This window comes from Pipistrellus hanaki (genome assembly GCF_964339955.1).
Source record: "Pipistrellus hanaki genome assembly, chromosome: 17".
Taxonomy (NCBI): Eukaryota; Metazoa; Chordata; class Mammalia; order Chiroptera; family Vespertilionidae; genus Pipistrellus; species Pipistrellus hanaki.
Genome location: NC_140519.1, coordinates 16368977 through 16385706, shown reverse-complemented (window position 1 = coordinate 16385706; position 16730 = coordinate 16368977). Strand labels below are relative to the sequence as shown.

Sequence of the window (16730 nt, the reverse complement as noted above, 5' to 3'; positions counted from 1 at the left end):
TTATCACAAAACATATCTAATATGGGAGCATAGCAAGGAGGTGGAGCGGTCCCACACCAGCTTCAGGTTTGTCCTTTCCTTCATCAACAGAAGCTTCAAGGATAGTGACAAAATAAACACAAAATTGGAAGCATGACCCTCTGAAATCTACCCTGATTAAGCATATCTGAGCACATAAAATAGGCAACATGGGTAATTTCTCATAACATTTAAAAGCTACCAGTATGTAGTTTAAGTAACTGATATAAATTAATTTTACATGTAGAAATAAGTATAAGAAAGTAGTTCTGGTTTGTATTTACAGATGCAGAGCTCAAGGACTCTGAATATGAATAAATGCCTAGTATTTATTGCCCAATAATTATTTAACAAATATTTCCTCAGGCTTTCCTATATACCAACCTTTTTTAAATATCTACATGTTTAAGTAGACAAAAATGGTCCCGATGTTTAAGGAGCTTATATTCTATCAGAGGAGACTCAAAATAATAAAATATTCTGGCAAAAATAAAGAGATTGTGTGATAAAGAGAAGCTATTTCAGACTGGTTGGACTAGAAAAGCCTGCTCATCAAATGTAAAAACATCTACCTCCATAAAACTGAAATTTGCTGCCAAAATCTCTAGCAGCTATTCTTTTATTTACATACAAAAATAAACATTTGCCAGGCTATGAAATTTATATGTAATCTTCCCAAATATACACAATAAGTACTGATAAATAGGTATGGTTGTTCTACCTTCAAATGTCTTTTCAATACATAATAATAAAAAGAAATGGAGACAATATTTTTATAACAATTTCTTTGAATCGTTACATTTATTTTACTTACATATTATTTTGCTAAACTTTAAATGGAATTATTTTTAAGTACTTAATGTTACTTAAAAGTCAAAATAATCCAACAGAAAGGCTTAATTTTAACTCACCTGTACCTGTAAACAGTGCAGAAGATCTATAAATCTGTGGCCAAATCCAAGAGAAATCTGTAATATAAACAAACAAACAAACAAACATGAAAAAAAACTATATAGCATCTTGTGATTTTTATAAGCAACATATAAGTAATACTCATTTTATAACGCCTTTCCGTTACATGGTGAAACCAAGTAGACTTGTGCATTACTTCTATGAGCACAGGATAATATAAAATATGTAAGGTCACAGCTCATGAATTATGAGGTGTCTACCCTACCCATCTTGAGAGCCCGCCATACACTCACTGCCCTTCCTTGCAGCTGCCTGGCTCCTCACTAGCTCTGGTCGGAGCCATGCCATGCACCCTGCACTGCTGGGCCAGCCCAGGGCCCAGCACACCAGGACACAACGTGAGGAAAAGTTTGCTGCATAAATGAGTAAACTTCACATAGTTGTCTTCACTTGCTGTGGTTTCTGCTTTGTCTGTATGGAATTGAAAGGCTTGAAATTGCTGAACGAAAGCTCTGTGTCATAATCGTTTGAAGAAAGATGTTCAAAGGTGACTGAAGAGGAGTAAGGAGTAAAGGGAGAGGGGGTGGGAGGCTATCTGTAACACTGTCAACAATAAAAAAATATTTTTTTAAAGTGACTGAATAATTTCTCAAAAATAAGTCTTGAGTAAAATGATATAAAAATGATGCTATGTAAGACATTCATAACAAATTGCAAGAGCAAATGTGGACAAGAAAAGGAAGAACATTTTCAATACTCAAGGCAGCTTCTCCCCGCGCTTCTCCTGGGTATGTGTCTCAGGACAAAGAGCTTAACGTGGGAGGGCCCTGGGGCATTTCCTGGATCCATACAGGAATCACTTCACTGCCCAGTGAGGAATACAAGCACAACAAGTATGTGCTTATGTTATTTTATGTTATTAATGTTGACTATCCTTGTGTATTTTATGGACCTGAGAAAAATGGTTTGATTGCTACTAGTACAAGTATTCTTTTTTTAACCATTATGTGTTACTAGATTTAACACCTGCAAGGAATGTTCTGACAATGGAGCTACTAGGTTTTTTTTTATTGTCAGATGACACCAATCAGTACTAAATGACACTTGGACTAACTATCAAACTTAAAACAGTATTAACTCTCTTAAGAGCCCTTTACTATTTAGAATAAATAGAACATAATAGTAGAAAAGAGCTAATGCTAATTTAATATCCAAATTAACATTTTTCTAGGGCGCTGGAAACATCTGATTTCAGAATCTAATAGGTCTAAAGAAGAAAGAGAAAAAGTGCATTCTGATTTTCACCAGTTCTCGGTCAGCTTGGAGATCATTATAAGTAATGAAATGCAGCTAGGGTATTAGTCAGAGATGATTCATGAAAAACAAAAGGAAATCTGAATGCAAATAAGAAGTTAACACAGTAAGTAAAACAAATGAATTCTCATGTGGCATGCAGTCAGTAGTGTGCACTAACATGTTACGTAATAGGAGCCATCGATTCTTTCCAGCGCTGCTGGGATAAAAGCATTCGCTGTGCTGGCCTACGTAAGCCTGTTGCAATTTTATACCAACAACTAATTTGCTCAAGGACATCACACCATGCAACAATCAAAAGCTGAAATTTGTGATATTAATAGAAATTATGGTATTAAACTATTACTACTTGTACTGTACTATTAAATACATTTTTATTAATATGCTAATATGAGGAAAAACTACTACCAAAGCATCCATGCTAATGAAAGATATTTAAGAAATATCCTGTATAATAAAGAGGTAATATGCAAATTAACCCTCACACCCTCACAAAATGGCTGCCTATAACCAGGCAGACAGGGGGATTAGTGAGAGATGACCAAATGGCTGAACAAGCAGGCTCCCTGGGGCAACCAGGCCAGCACGGGGAGGGGGGTAGGGAGGGGGAGGCAGTTGGGGGAGACCAGGCTGGCAGAGGGGTACAGTTGGAGGCAACCAGGCTGGCAAGGGGGGTGGTAGTTGGGGACAATTAGGCTGGCGGGGGGGGGGGGCAGTGAGGGGTGACTAGGTTGGCGGGGAGGGGCAGTTGGGGGTAACCAGGTCAACGGGGGAGGGGAGCAGTTAGGGGCGACCGGGCCAGCAGAGGGGGGCAGTTTGGAGTGACCAGGCCGGCGGGGGCGGGTGTGTGTGTATGTGTGTGTGTGTGTGTAGTGGGTGGTGGGGAGTGACGCATGTAGTGAGGAGCAATCAGGCTGACAGGGAGGGGGCAGTTGGGGGCAACCTGGCTGGTAGCAGGGGCAGTTAGGGGTGACCAGGCAGGCAGGCGAGCAATTAGGAGCCAGCAGTCCAGGATTATGAGAGGGATGTCCCCGAGGGGTCCCAGATTAGAGAGGGTGCAGGCTGGGCTGAAGGGATACCCCCCCCCCCCCCGCCCCAGTGCGCGAATTTCATGCACCGGGCCTCTAGTATGAAAATGTGGATAATTTCCACAGCATCTATAATAATGAAAGTGTAACATGCTAATTAGACCAGATGTCCTTCTGGACGACTTTCTGGACGAAGCCGCGGCAGTAGGGGCTGAGGCAGAGGCAGCAGAGGCTCTGGCTGCCACAGTGGGCTGAGGCCAAAGCAGAGGCAGCCTCGTGGTGGTAGGGGCCCAACCCCTTGCACAAATTTATTGGGCCTCTAGTAATATAGTAATATTTTGTGTAACATTTTAAACAAAAGAAATTAATAAAATACTTCAACATAGAATTACAAAATATTTGATAAGTTACTAGGGAATATAATAGCCATTAAGGCAATAGTAAGAATTTTTTTTTTTTTTTTTTTTAAGGGCAGAAGAACTTTATAACAAATTAACATCCCTCTATTCTTCCACCAGTCCTGTTTTCACAAAGTTCTTTCCAGAATATGTTTCAAGGGAGGAAGAGGAGGCTGCCCCAGGCCTGGCAAAGACAGAGGAAAGGCAGAGGGATGCATGGCATCTTTTCCCAGTGACTACGGCTATTTCCACTGGACTCAAAAGATATACCCCTCCTCCCTGCATGGAACAGTTGGAAGAGCCCAGGATTAAGCATCATCAGATAGACCAGGTTTCAAACTCTGGCTTTATCATGTGAACACAACATCACTAGTGGCAGCTTGGGTAAGTGACTTAGGAAATGGCACTGTGGACTTATTTATACATGAGGATAATGATGTCCTCTTTGCAACACCTGGGAAGTATCAAATTAAATAATTACATAAAGCACCTGGTACACAGTAGGCTTAATAATTATGATCCTGCCTCGTCCGAGCCTATTAAATGCTGCTAGTAAAGACAGGTAACCCAATAAAGTGATGAAAAACAGAAGCTTCAGGCTTACCCACCCCAAGTAGAACTGATTTTGATGGGCTGTCCCTTTATCAGCCCATAATCCTCTAGACAGACACAAAAATATGGGAAAATTTTTAAACCGAAGTTACTTTAAAACTATATCAAAAGTTGAAAGACATTACCTGATTTCAAGACTTAGTATAGTTACAATAATCAAAACAATGGGGGCTGGGCATAAGAATAAACAACAGAAGAGAACAGAGTCCAGAAACAGGGCTACGCATTTATATCAACTCCTATTCAACAAGGATGGCAAGTTACTTCAATAAGGAGAAGACAGCCTTCAATAAATGATGCTCAAAACCAGTTATGCATATGGAGGAAAGGGGGAAAAAGAGCATCGACCTTCACCTTGCACATGTACAAAAATTAACTGAAAATGAATGATCGTAGATCTAAAAATTACTAACTAAAACTACAAAGCTTGTAGAAAACAGTATTCAAAGACAAATTATTGTGGATTAGGCAAGAAGTTTTAAGATATGACATCAAATAAATAAAAGGAAAAAAATGTAATTTATCAGATAATTATTTTGCCAATACTTTCTCCCAGTCTGACTTGTCGTTTTATTTTTTAAAATTGTCTTTTGAAGAGCAAACGTTTTAATTTTAATAGAGTTCAAGTTATTTTCTTTTATAGTTGTTCTTTTTATCTTTTTTTCTGATAAATTACATGTGTCTAGAGTATATAAAGAGCTAGATACTTAACTGCTAAAGGATGTCTACCTAGAATATATGAAAGATTCTTACAACTCAGTAGTAAAACAAATGATTTGTTTTAGAAATAGGCAAAATATTTAAAGGTACTTTACATATATCACAGAAGATATACAATGGATCAGTGGATAGAGCACTGGCCTGAGGACTGAAGGGTCCTAGGTTCAATTCTGGTTAAGGACACATGCCTGGGTTGTGGACTCAATTCCCAGTAGGAGGTGTGAAAGAGGTGAAAGAGGTAGCCGGTCAATGATTCTCTCTCATTATTGATGTTTCTATCTCATTCTCCCTACCCCTTTCTCTCTGATTTTATATATATATATATATATATATATATATATATATATATATATATATATATATGGAAAGTATACAAAAAAAAGTACAAAATACCACTAATCATCAGGGTGATGGACATCAAAACCAAACGAAAGAGCCTAGACATTCAGTAAGACACCTTCAGTGAGGATAAGGGTATGAAGAAATAACAGCCCTCACTGGCGGGGAAGTATAACAGAATGGCCATTTGGAAAGCAGTTTGGAAGTTTCTTATCACATAATCCAACAATTTCACACTATGGTGTGTTTTCATTTCTCTGGGGACAGATGACCACACAAAGAGTTGTAATTAATGTTCCTAGACAGTAACAGCCAAAACCTGGAAACAATTCAAATGTCCATCAACTGGAGAATGTACTTATTAGAACGTAGTACACTCATACAATGCAATACCACTCAGCAATAAGAAAGAATAGATTGTTGATAATGCAACAAGAATAAAAACACTGTTAAATAAGCCAGACACCAAGATTATATACAGTATGATTCCACTTATTTCTAATTTCTAAAAAAAAAAAAATGTAAAACTATACAGATAGAAAACAGATGGGTACAGTGTGTTGGGTCACAGAACGGAAGTGGGAATTGGACACAAAAGAACTTTTTTTGTTGTTCTAAAACTGTATGATAGTGATGCTAAAGAAAGATGCACAAGAAACAGTAGACACACAACTATATAAATTTACTAAAATTCACCCCTGAATACAGTTAAAAAGGGTACATCTCATAGTTAGGCAAATTACACCTCAATTTTTTAAATGCTAAAAAATAAAAATCTTAAATGAGATTTTAAAATGTATCGCGGTGTCCCTACTCTTTCTCCTACGTGGTAGCTAAGGTTACTGTGTGAGTATATAAACAAACGGTGGTTTTGCTAAGTAGAGTGTCAACTAGCAAGCTGCACAAGTAACTCATTACTTTGAGGCAAAAAATTTTGAAAAATCAGGACTGAGCCTATATCACACATAAAAAAGATGCTGGCAACATTAAAACTTATAGGTTGATGCTTTTTTATAGGGACGGGTTAGGGGGAGATATGTTCGATTTTTTATGATATTTTTTTAAGTAAATGGTTAGGAACAGAGCCACAGGAGGCAAAGTAAGCTGAGAGGAGAAAGAAATTATATCTGGAATAGTAGCTAAAAGAGCACTGCACTGCAAGACTATGAGAATGAGAGGAGGGTTTTTGCTGTTTTGATTTCATGCCGCCACCACCACCACCATCACTAGCCATTATTTATTGAGTGCTTATTTTGTGAGTGCACTTTGTAAAGTATTACCTAAGAAGAGGCATTTGTAAAGTATTACCTAATTCAATCTTTCTAACAACCGCACGAGGGCTGCCACTATCACCTCCATTTTGTAGATCAGAAACTTATCTGATAAATGAAGTTCTGTGTCCAAGACCACAGAGCTAGTGCAGTGTCAGAGCCCAGATGCTAACCCAGAATCTGATTGTGGAGTCACACATGCTCTTACCCAGCAGACTGGTACAGAAGCCCACTGTTCTGATAATGCTCCTTTTTACCAACATGATTCAACCTGAAAACTGCCTTCTTGAGGTTTTTGGTATGGTCTAAACAAGAAGAACAAAGCTCACTGGTACATTCCCCACATCATCCACCTTTGGCTGACACTGCAATTGAACCTTAACATTATTTTTGGCTGACCCAAAGGTAGCCTCACAATTTTCTCAAAGTTGCCACCAATAAAAGGAAGAATCACCAATACATCAATGGATTTCTTTTGAAATGACAATATACTTGCCAAATGGGACAACTTGATTTTGGATGGACATCAGAGTATATGGCGTGTGCTACTGGAAAGAGTTGACTAACCAAAGGAGAGCCCTGTGGCTGCCCTACCTCATGTTCCAACAAACGTCCTGTTAGTATTGGTCACCTTGTTCTCTGGCCAGCCCCACCCCAGCCAACCAGCCAGGCACACTGGCTGGTAGACATGAAGAGAACATGGGGGAAGGAAGAACAGGCTAAGAGTATTGCTAAAATTACTTGAGATTCTCCAACAGTTCCAGCCAAGCATATAGAGCACACCTATAATGCATGATTAATAAAATAATCTACTTTTCAACTTTCTGCTCAAGGGCACAAAAATTCCCAAAAAACTAAACATAAAATGCACCTTTCATTCAGCATGTTTCAGATCATCTACCATCAAGAGGAAATTCGTACTTTGAAGACTTAACTCTGAGAATTACTCCAGATTATTGGACATGACATTACATGTATTTAATATTTTAATACCATAAAAAGATCATAAAATATAGTAGTCTTATATTTTTAATAAAATATATTAAAATACCAATGTGATGGTGCAAAAGTCTTAATAATGTACATAACATGTAAAGAACGTGTGCAACATATGCAAAGAAAAATTCTTCCCCAATTATTAAGTTGATGATGCTAAAAATAACACCGAGACCACAGAAGGATAACTGTACATCGACTGCTTAGATTCTATATGTACTTCACACAAGCTTATGTTTTCTTCCTTTGTTTACAGGGTTCTACTCCACTTCAGACAATGACTCTTACCTAATGAAACTCCTTAACAAGTAATTTTCATTTTCAAAAGGCTTTTTTAAAAGAGTCAGCAGTATCATGTCAAGACCCTTTAAAATGACATGTCTATCTGAACATTAGCTCTTATATGTATAAGCATTAATTGAGTTTCTAAAAAGCTTTCCCACTATTCATTCTTCCATAATTTAATTGACTCAAAGAAATCTTCACAGATTTGTTGAAGGCTAGATCTCAGTATAAGTCATACAGAAGGTACTCAGTAATTTTTTAGATAAATAAAAGTCTTCTCAGACCTCGACATCTCCCTGTCAGAGAACTCTTCAGTTTTCTAAAACTGGTGCTTAAAATTAACTGAAACTCGATCTTAAGATGTTCTTTTGTTATTTTAATTCAATGTCATAAAATGCTTCAAAACAGTACAATTAATCATGGGTAAAACTTTAGATATATAATTTAATGTAGTAACTTTTCATCTATACCAAATGAAAAATAATTCCTAAGCCACATTAAGATACATTTTAAAAAGTATTTATCATTGGTTTAAAATTTCCTAAGCTACAGACAGGTACACATACACAATTGATATGTATGATAGAGTGAAAAATAACAACCATCAAATTCACAGATCTTATATGACCATTCCTTTCAATTTGGTCTCTTGCCTACAATGGCAGAACCAATACAATAAAGCAACTATCATAAAACAGTAACTCTCCAAAGAGTAGTATCCTTGCCCAGAGAAACAGATCTAGAAGAAAAATGAATCTCATATGTGTCATTGCATGTCCAAGGATCAAATCTGGAACAGGACTAAAGATGCTAAATTTGGAGTCACTAACCTGAAAATAGCATTTAAAGCCATAGAAAAGATTAAGATCTCTTAGGGAGAAGTAATACAGAATGAAGAACTGAGAGTCTGGAACGAAGCCCTAGGGAACTCCTACATTTAAAGTATGTAGAAAAGAAACTGGCCAGGGAGAATGAGAAGAAATTTCCTAAGACCATGGTCGGCAAACTGCAGCTCTCGAGCCACATGTGGCTCTTTGGCCCCTTGAGTGTGGCTCTTCCACAAAATACCACGGCCTGGGCGAGTCTATTTTGAAGAAGTGGTATTAGAAGAAGTTTAAATTTAAAAAATTTGGCTCCCAAAAGAAATTTCAATCGTTGTACTGTTGATATTTGGCTCTGTTGACTAATGAGTTTGATGACCTAAGAGGCAGGAGGAGGGTCAGCAAAGACAAGTCCAGTAGAATCTGGGAGGAGAGGGTGGTCAACATTGCTTAATGCTAAAAGAATTAATCGGTTTCTACTTGATTGATAAGCAAGCAGAACTTGCTGATGACCTCCCTAAGAAGTTTCATTGGAAGGATAAAGATATGAATCAGCCTGGTGAATAAGAAATAAGGATTTGGACACAGTGTGTGCAACGATCACTCATTATTGCCTTACGCTAAAAGGTATCTTCTCCTCTAAACTGTGAGCTTCCTGAGGGAAAGGGCAAGGGCAAGGTCTCACCCACCTTTGACGGAGAGGGCAGCCTGCTGCTAGAGGAGTGTTTTTTAAATAACGGGCATGCAGAAGTCCTGGGGTTTTAATTAGGGTGCTCAGCCAAAAAATTCACACAATAGTAGTCTTCAGTAGCATTTTGGGGAGGAAAGAAAAATACTTCCTGGGAAGAACTTAATCTTTCTTAAACAGAGATAAAAGACTCCCCACCAAGCCTGGAACATGCCACCTGACAACTCATCAGCTCCACCTCAAAGAAAAGGCCCCCGCGGTCCCAGGAGCAGGGTTTTAACTGTTTTTCTCCCAATAAAGTAGGAGATTTTTTTCCCCTAACATTCCCCTTTATTCTCTTTAACATGAGAACAGTCACTGACACTGAAACACTAGAAGATCTCCATATTGTTATCAGATTATTTCTCACGCGAAGCCATTCTGAAAAGCCAGGTCCGCTTTCTTAATAAAGTAAAATATATACCTTGCAAACACTAACCGTGGAGGGGGAAAAAACTTAAAAGGCTGTGATAAAATGATTATCTGACACTAGGCATTACACTAAAAATATACACAATTCTAAAACCTCAGGTTGTGGGGGACAGCTAGGAAAACCACCTAATGTGGCTGAATTTTTCCTCAAATTGGGAGTAGCAAGAATGTACATAAATGTCCATGAAATCTTCTAATACGTATTTTTTATTTTTCATGACAGTCTAAAATTACTAACCCTATGAATATGCTAAATCATACGGATGATCGTTACGTAACTGATAACTTACTGACATTTAATTTCAGGACTCGCATTTGCACTTACAACTGGAAAGAGACAAGTATTACTTTCATGCCTTTGATATCACGTCTTGAAGGACAAAGGTTTTCATAAGTTTCAAAAAAGGAAACTGGGGGTGAGGAACGTGAGATACGGTCACACAGCCAGTCGTGTAGCGTATGAACTCAGTGGACCCTGAGCTCAGCTTATTGTAAACAGCAACTCTGTTGAAGCCAGACAACACTGCATGGTGCTATTAATTTAAACCTTGTTTGGTAGTTTTGTTTATAGTTAGTTAGTAAATCTGGTTTTGTTTTATAGGTCCTAATGAAACGAAAATCTTTCTGCACTGGAAAGTAATTTAGTAACGTATACTAAAATGGTTGTTTTTCACAAGGGCCATTACACCAGTTCATTTCTCCCATTATTTACATAATAAATATGGCTATAAAATGTGGATTAAAAAGATCATGCATGGCTTTGTTTTAAAAAGTTCTGCTGGCGCCCTAGCTGGTTTGACTTAGTGGATAGAGCATTGGCCTGCGGACTGAAGGGTCCCAAGTTCGATTCCAGTCAAGGGCACATCCCTGGGTCGTGAGCTCAATCCCCAGTGTGGAGTGTACAGGAGGCAGCTGATCAATGATTCTCTCTGATCACTGATGTTTCTATCTCTCTCTCCCTTTCCCTTCCTCTCTGAAAACAATAAAAATACATTTAAAAAGTTCTGCTGGCAAATCAAAACATGGCCCTACCAGTAGTTCCCAAAGTGTGCTTCTGAGTGCAGCTCAAGAACAGGTTTTGTTTGTTTGTTTTTTTTCTCTCCAGTTTTAAACCTAAATGAGGGGGGGGGGGGGGGGGGAAGTAGTGTTTTATTTTTCAAAGAGCTAAGTTTTATTAAACTTGAAAACTCTTCTTTATTATTACACCAGAGGCATGGTGCACAAAAATCGTGCATGAGGAGGGGTGTCCCTCAGCCTAGTCTGCACCCTCTCCAATCTGGGACCCCTCAAGGGATCAGGCCCAAACGGGCAGTCGGACATCCCTCTCACAATCCAGGACTGCTGGCTCCCAACTGCTTGCCTGCCTACCTTCCAGATTGCGCCTAACTGCTTCTGCCTACTAGCCTGATCACCCCCTAACCACTTCCCTGCAGACCTGGTCCCCCTCAACTGCTCTCCCCTGCAGGCCTGGGGCCCCCCGAACTGCCCTTCCCTGCAGGTCTGGTCACCCCCAACTTCCCTTCTCTGCCAACCTGGTCACCCTTAACTGCCCTCCCCCACAGGCTTGATTGTCCCCAACTGCCCTCCCTTACAGGCCTGGTTGCTCCCAATTGCCCTCCCCTGCTGGCAATCTTGTGGTGGCCATCTTGTGCCCACATGGGGGCAGGATCTTTGACCACATGTGGGCAGCCATCTTGTGTTGGAGTGATGGTCAATTTGAATATTGCTCTTTTATTAGATAGGATTATAAACTTCCTGTGTTGTAGGGTTACATTTTCCTCTTAATTTCTGAAGTGGTTGTGGTAGATGGTCATCTTTTTTTCATGTGATGACTTGACAAATTTCACAATTTGGTAATCCTATTTTAGTTCCCTAGATTTTAGAGAAAATTCTTTTTTTTAATTGATTTTAGAGAGAAAGAGGAAGGAAGAGGGGGGGGGGGGAGGGAGAGAGATAGATTTGTTCCATTTATTTATGCAATCATTGGTTAATTCTTATATGTGTCTGACCAGAGATCAAATCAGCAACATTGCTATATCAGGACAACACTCAACTGTTGGAGGGGAAATGCTTTTTTTTTTTTTTTTAATATATTTTATTGATTTTTTACAGAGAGGAAGAGAGAAGGATAGAGTTAGAAACATAGATGAGAGAAAATCATTGATCAGCTGCCTCTTGCACACCCCCACTGGAGATGTGCCAGCAACCAAGGTACATGCCTTTAACCGGAATCGAACCTGGGACCTTTCAGTCCGCAGGCCGACGCTCTATCCACTGAGCCAAACCGGTTTCGGCTGAGGGGAAATTCTTAATAGTATTACATAAAAATAAAGATCTCCAGGTACCACTTTCCTTGCCTACCTGTTATAAAATGGTGCAAATATACACACACATACAGATATATAGGTATAGCTATTCCACTCTGGCATTATGGGGAAAATTCGTCCTGAGCATGAACCTCCATTCAAGAAGTTCTTGTTTCTACCCAAAGAAACCTAACCCCTCCCTAACCCCTGATCTCTGTCAGGTCTAGGGTAAAGAGTGAAGCCACAACTATAGCCTGGAGACGGCAAAGAGAAGCTATCATCTGGCCCCTAGGTGCTCACAAGTAGACATCTGCAAAGCAACCTAGAATAAATTACAAGCTAAAAAGTTGAATAGTGATGATCACAAGTAATACATAGAGAACAGAAATCTTGGAAGACTAATGACAGCAATAAACTCTTTGCTACTCCTGCCATTGAGAAGTGATGTGTAAGTGTCCTCCCCTTGAAGCTGGGGTTGCCTTGGTGATTAGTTAGACCAACAGGCTGTGACAGAAGTGATAGTCTGGGACTTCAGAGGCTTGAAACTTCAGCGTGAGACTGTAACCCTTCATCTTGGGAGTCCTGAGCTGCTAATTGTGTCTGACTACCTTGAAGCCACCATCTTATGGGAAATCCCAATCTATCCTGTGGAGAGGCCACATGAAAAAGACACTGAGATGCTTCCTAAGAGATAGTTCCTGGTCATCCCAGCTGAGACCCAGACATGCCTGCTCTGCCCTACCCAAGCTCCCAACCAACGAAATTTATGTGATACAATAATTTGTTGAAAGCAATAAATAACCAGAAGTAAAACTAATAGCTTTTCATAAATAGTAATGAAAACTTTAAAGCAAAAAGAAAAGGTCGAGTTGTAAACAAGACTGACATCAGACACAAAAGAGGATTATGACATATAAAGGTAACTATGAACCCATTCATTCACTTATCCAACAACTATTTATAACACCAGGACGTATAAGCAGGGTTATATACACGTTCTGGAGATGGTTTTTAAAAAGTCCTGACTTCAAGGAATTTACAGAGTAGGAAGTATTGTATATTATAGCTTCTTCTTCTATACTCTTTAATGTGTTTTACAAAAAAAAACGTAACTATTCGGATCAAATAAAAACACAGACCAATCTCACAGAGTGACCCAGAGTTAAGTTCTTCTATGACAGCGACTTTCAACGCTTTTCATATGATTTACTATCTACTTAGCACACAATCTACTAGAATTCTGCAGCACACCAAAAAAAATGATACCGATCTAATAAAAAAAAAATAGGCATAGCCAAAACCGGTTTCCCAGGTTCGATTCCGGTCAGGGGCATGTACATTGGTTACGGGCACATCCCCGGTAGGGGGTGTGCAGGAGGCAGCTGATCGATATTTCTCTCTCGTTGACATTTCTAGCTATCTCTCTCCCTTCCTCTCTGTAAAAAATCAATAAAATATGTATTTTTTAAAATAGGCATAATGTTGTTTCATTCACACTGGACAGCTATTGTTGTAGTGGCTGTTGTCAGTTTTTAGTTTGAAAATCTAAAGAAAAGAGGTCAGTGCCCCACGATGAAACAGGTACTGCATGCTTTGACAATTCTTGCCGCACACCAAATGTGCCATGGCACACCGGCTGAAAACTGACGCTCAATAAGAAGGAAGTGAATTCTGAACTCAAATCCCACAAAAGGTCATTTGTAGTGTGTAGTCTCGAAGCATGCTTTAGTGAACGACGGTATATAATAAAACTTTTGGGTTCTCATTTCAGACTATAAACTCAGGGCATGCGTAACTAATCCTTTTTATTTCTTCTTCATAAAGTATCAGGTTAAAGAACTGTTTAAAGATATTATTACAAATGTGCCGAGTAGACCTTTTATTGCAGTCAAGATTCTGGAACCCAGAATGGGCCATGTAAGTAAGGTCGGTAGTTACGCTGTTGTTTTAATAAGATTTATTTCTGTCTAGGTGTGCTACAGTTTAAACAAACTATTCCAGTGACTAAAATAATTTTAACTGCTTCTTTTATTAAAGCATAGACAATTTAACCTTTCATAACATTATCCTCAGGGTTCTAAAATTATCCAGGTTTTTTCTATTTGTAGTTTTTCTCTATTCAAATTTCACATGGAGCCGAAAAGAACACAAATAGAGAAAATTATTCTACCAGGTATTTTTAAATATAGAAAAATCTTTGATCTCACATTGTAACAGAATAAAACAGTAAATAAGTACACGTAAGGCCTCTTGGACAAAAGACCACCGTATGTCTTTAAATCATCAGCATGTAGCATGACTCTGTAGAAGGTACTTAGCAAATTTGTGCTGACTGATGATAGTACATTAATTTCCCAGTTATTTTAAGTGTGGCCAACAAAAACAAGTAATGTTATTTTCTGTCTCAGTGACTTCTTGAAGCAAAGAAAAAAAGGCTACATTTTCAAAAGCAATCAAAAAGAAACAAACTTTCTCATTTTCACTTCAAAACACTGAAAGAGGAGTTGTGGTAGGAGTATAGTAACAAATTCTATGCATCTTAAATGTCACAACAAAGATAAGAGACAATGTAACTAACAGCAAGCTAAATGACAAACATGGCCTTATGTTTATCATTTCTCTCATAACTCCAACTACATGTAACTTGTCAAGAATTTTATTTTTTGAAACAGGACACAAAAGAACATTCTTATTGCTGAACAGTCACCTGTTAATACTTTATCTAAAACATATTATAAAAGTCAAAACAGAGTTCTGAACAAGAAGATAATCAGGAATTTAAAATGATAACTAATATTTCATAAAAAGTAACAATATCGGGGAGGAAGACACTCACGAATATTTGAATGAACAGGTAGCTCATTGTTCTCTCTTATAGACTGGTCTAGAAGCCAGTGTGGCAGGAGACCAAGCGTCAGGAGACTTGGCCAGTGTCCTAGATCTCCTCTGAGGCTCAAGGCCAATGATTGACTGTCTTGCGGCCTCAACTTCCTCAGTGACAAAAGGAGAATGGCACAATTATCTCCAAATTTCATTTTAGCTATAAAAAATGCTACCGTCCTCAAATAAAGAGCCATTAGTTCAAAAGATTGGGTTTGAAAACACCAGAATCTTCCATTTGCTTAGTTAAGGCACAATTATTATATTTCCCTAATCTTACACTAAACACTTCACAACTTTCAAACACAGGTTACTTTTCTCTTATTTATCTTTACAACAATTCTGTGAGATAGACTGAGTCTGCAGTTACCACACGCAACTGGCAAATGTCAAAAGAAGGCTCAGTGAGTGAGGTTACATGATTTGATTAAAGTCACGCAGCCAAAAAATAAAAATAAATAAAAGCTTAGAAATCAGATCTGACTCCCAGCTCAGTTCCTAAATTTCCAGAAAAGTGCACTTTTAAATCCATAAGAATGACAAATAAATGACATAGCCATTAAAAAGAAAAAAATATATAGTTATTTTTTAAATGTCTGCATTGTTTCTTTAAATTGAGATGCCATGTTTTAAATTCCCTAAGATAACACCATTTTAGGCCTCTATGTCTCAGAATTATTTTCAAGATTTCTGAAATAAGAAAATCCCAATGGCATAAACATATTATAAAAATATTGCCATATATCAAGGTTTCCTAAATTGATGCATATTCTTTGACAAAAAAAAGAGTCTGTAGCAAAATAAGTTTGGAAATATTTGCAGATTAACAATTCCCCTAAATGTTTTTCAGTTTAACATAGCATTTCATAAATTGGTGTATCAATATAATTTTAGACTTATAGTTGTTCCTCTTTCCAAGCATACGTATTTTCATATTTTTTGAAAAGGTGAATGAAGTCTTTCACAATTTGTACATTTAATATGACAGTGTTTCTTTTTCACTTTTTTCTTGAAAAGTTACTAATCTAATATTATACTTTATAATCAACAGCAAGTTGGAATAGAGAGCTGTGGTATACAATCTTCAGCTGATACTGAAGAATCTGAAGGAGACCACACTAGGATGAAACGTACACTCTGAACATGTACTAGCAATGACAGGACATTGGGGGAAATGTTCTTTGGAGAAATAACATCTGAACCATCTTAAACTATTACAGGGATATGTGATAAACATTGGGAGCAAACAGGTAAAGGGTAAGTCAAATTCCTTAATCCTTGAGCCCTAGTTAACCCAACAGTAACCATGGAAATAACTACAAGTTTGATTTTTGCTATTTATAAAACAGTAGGCTCTGAAACAAAGCCTAATTAGTTAATCTGAATTTATCTTGGGCTCTTGATAACACTAGATGAATTGATTGGAGTCTCAGAGGAATGAGATATTTCTAAACCTTTCCCAGACAATTATGAGTTCCCTGATACAAATTAACCAAACACACTTTCATTATACTTTCATCTAATAATGTTTAGCAAATCCAAAAATACATTTGAATGCTTTTGAAAGTGTAAGGCAGCTTAGAAACTGGAGCTGTTTTTAGCATTGGTATTTTAAAAATGGTATAACTTACCACTCCAAGCAAAGAGGTATGACTTGTCACTGGCAATAGT

At 38.0% G+C, this 16730-nt stretch overlaps 1 protein-coding gene across 6 annotated transcripts in view; it reads right to left on the bottom strand.

Moving 5' to 3' along the window:
* NCOA2 (nuclear receptor coactivator 2) overlaps positions 1 to 16730 on the bottom strand; it is a 255129-nt gene that overhangs the window by 164524 nt on the left and 73875 nt on the right. For 2 of the 6 annotated variants that reach the window (XM_084864342.1, XM_084864343.1), the window contains exon 2: positions 930 to 986. The exons of 1 other annotated variant lie outside the window; for it this stretch is intronic. The gene's annotated coding sequence lies outside the window, so the exon portion shown is untranslated. Of the gene's footprint in view, positions 1 to 929; positions 987 to 6820; positions 6840 to 16730 lie in introns of those variants that run through there. 3 more of the 6 variants (XM_084864345.1, XM_084864347.1, XM_084864344.1) reach the window with 2 other exon arrangements.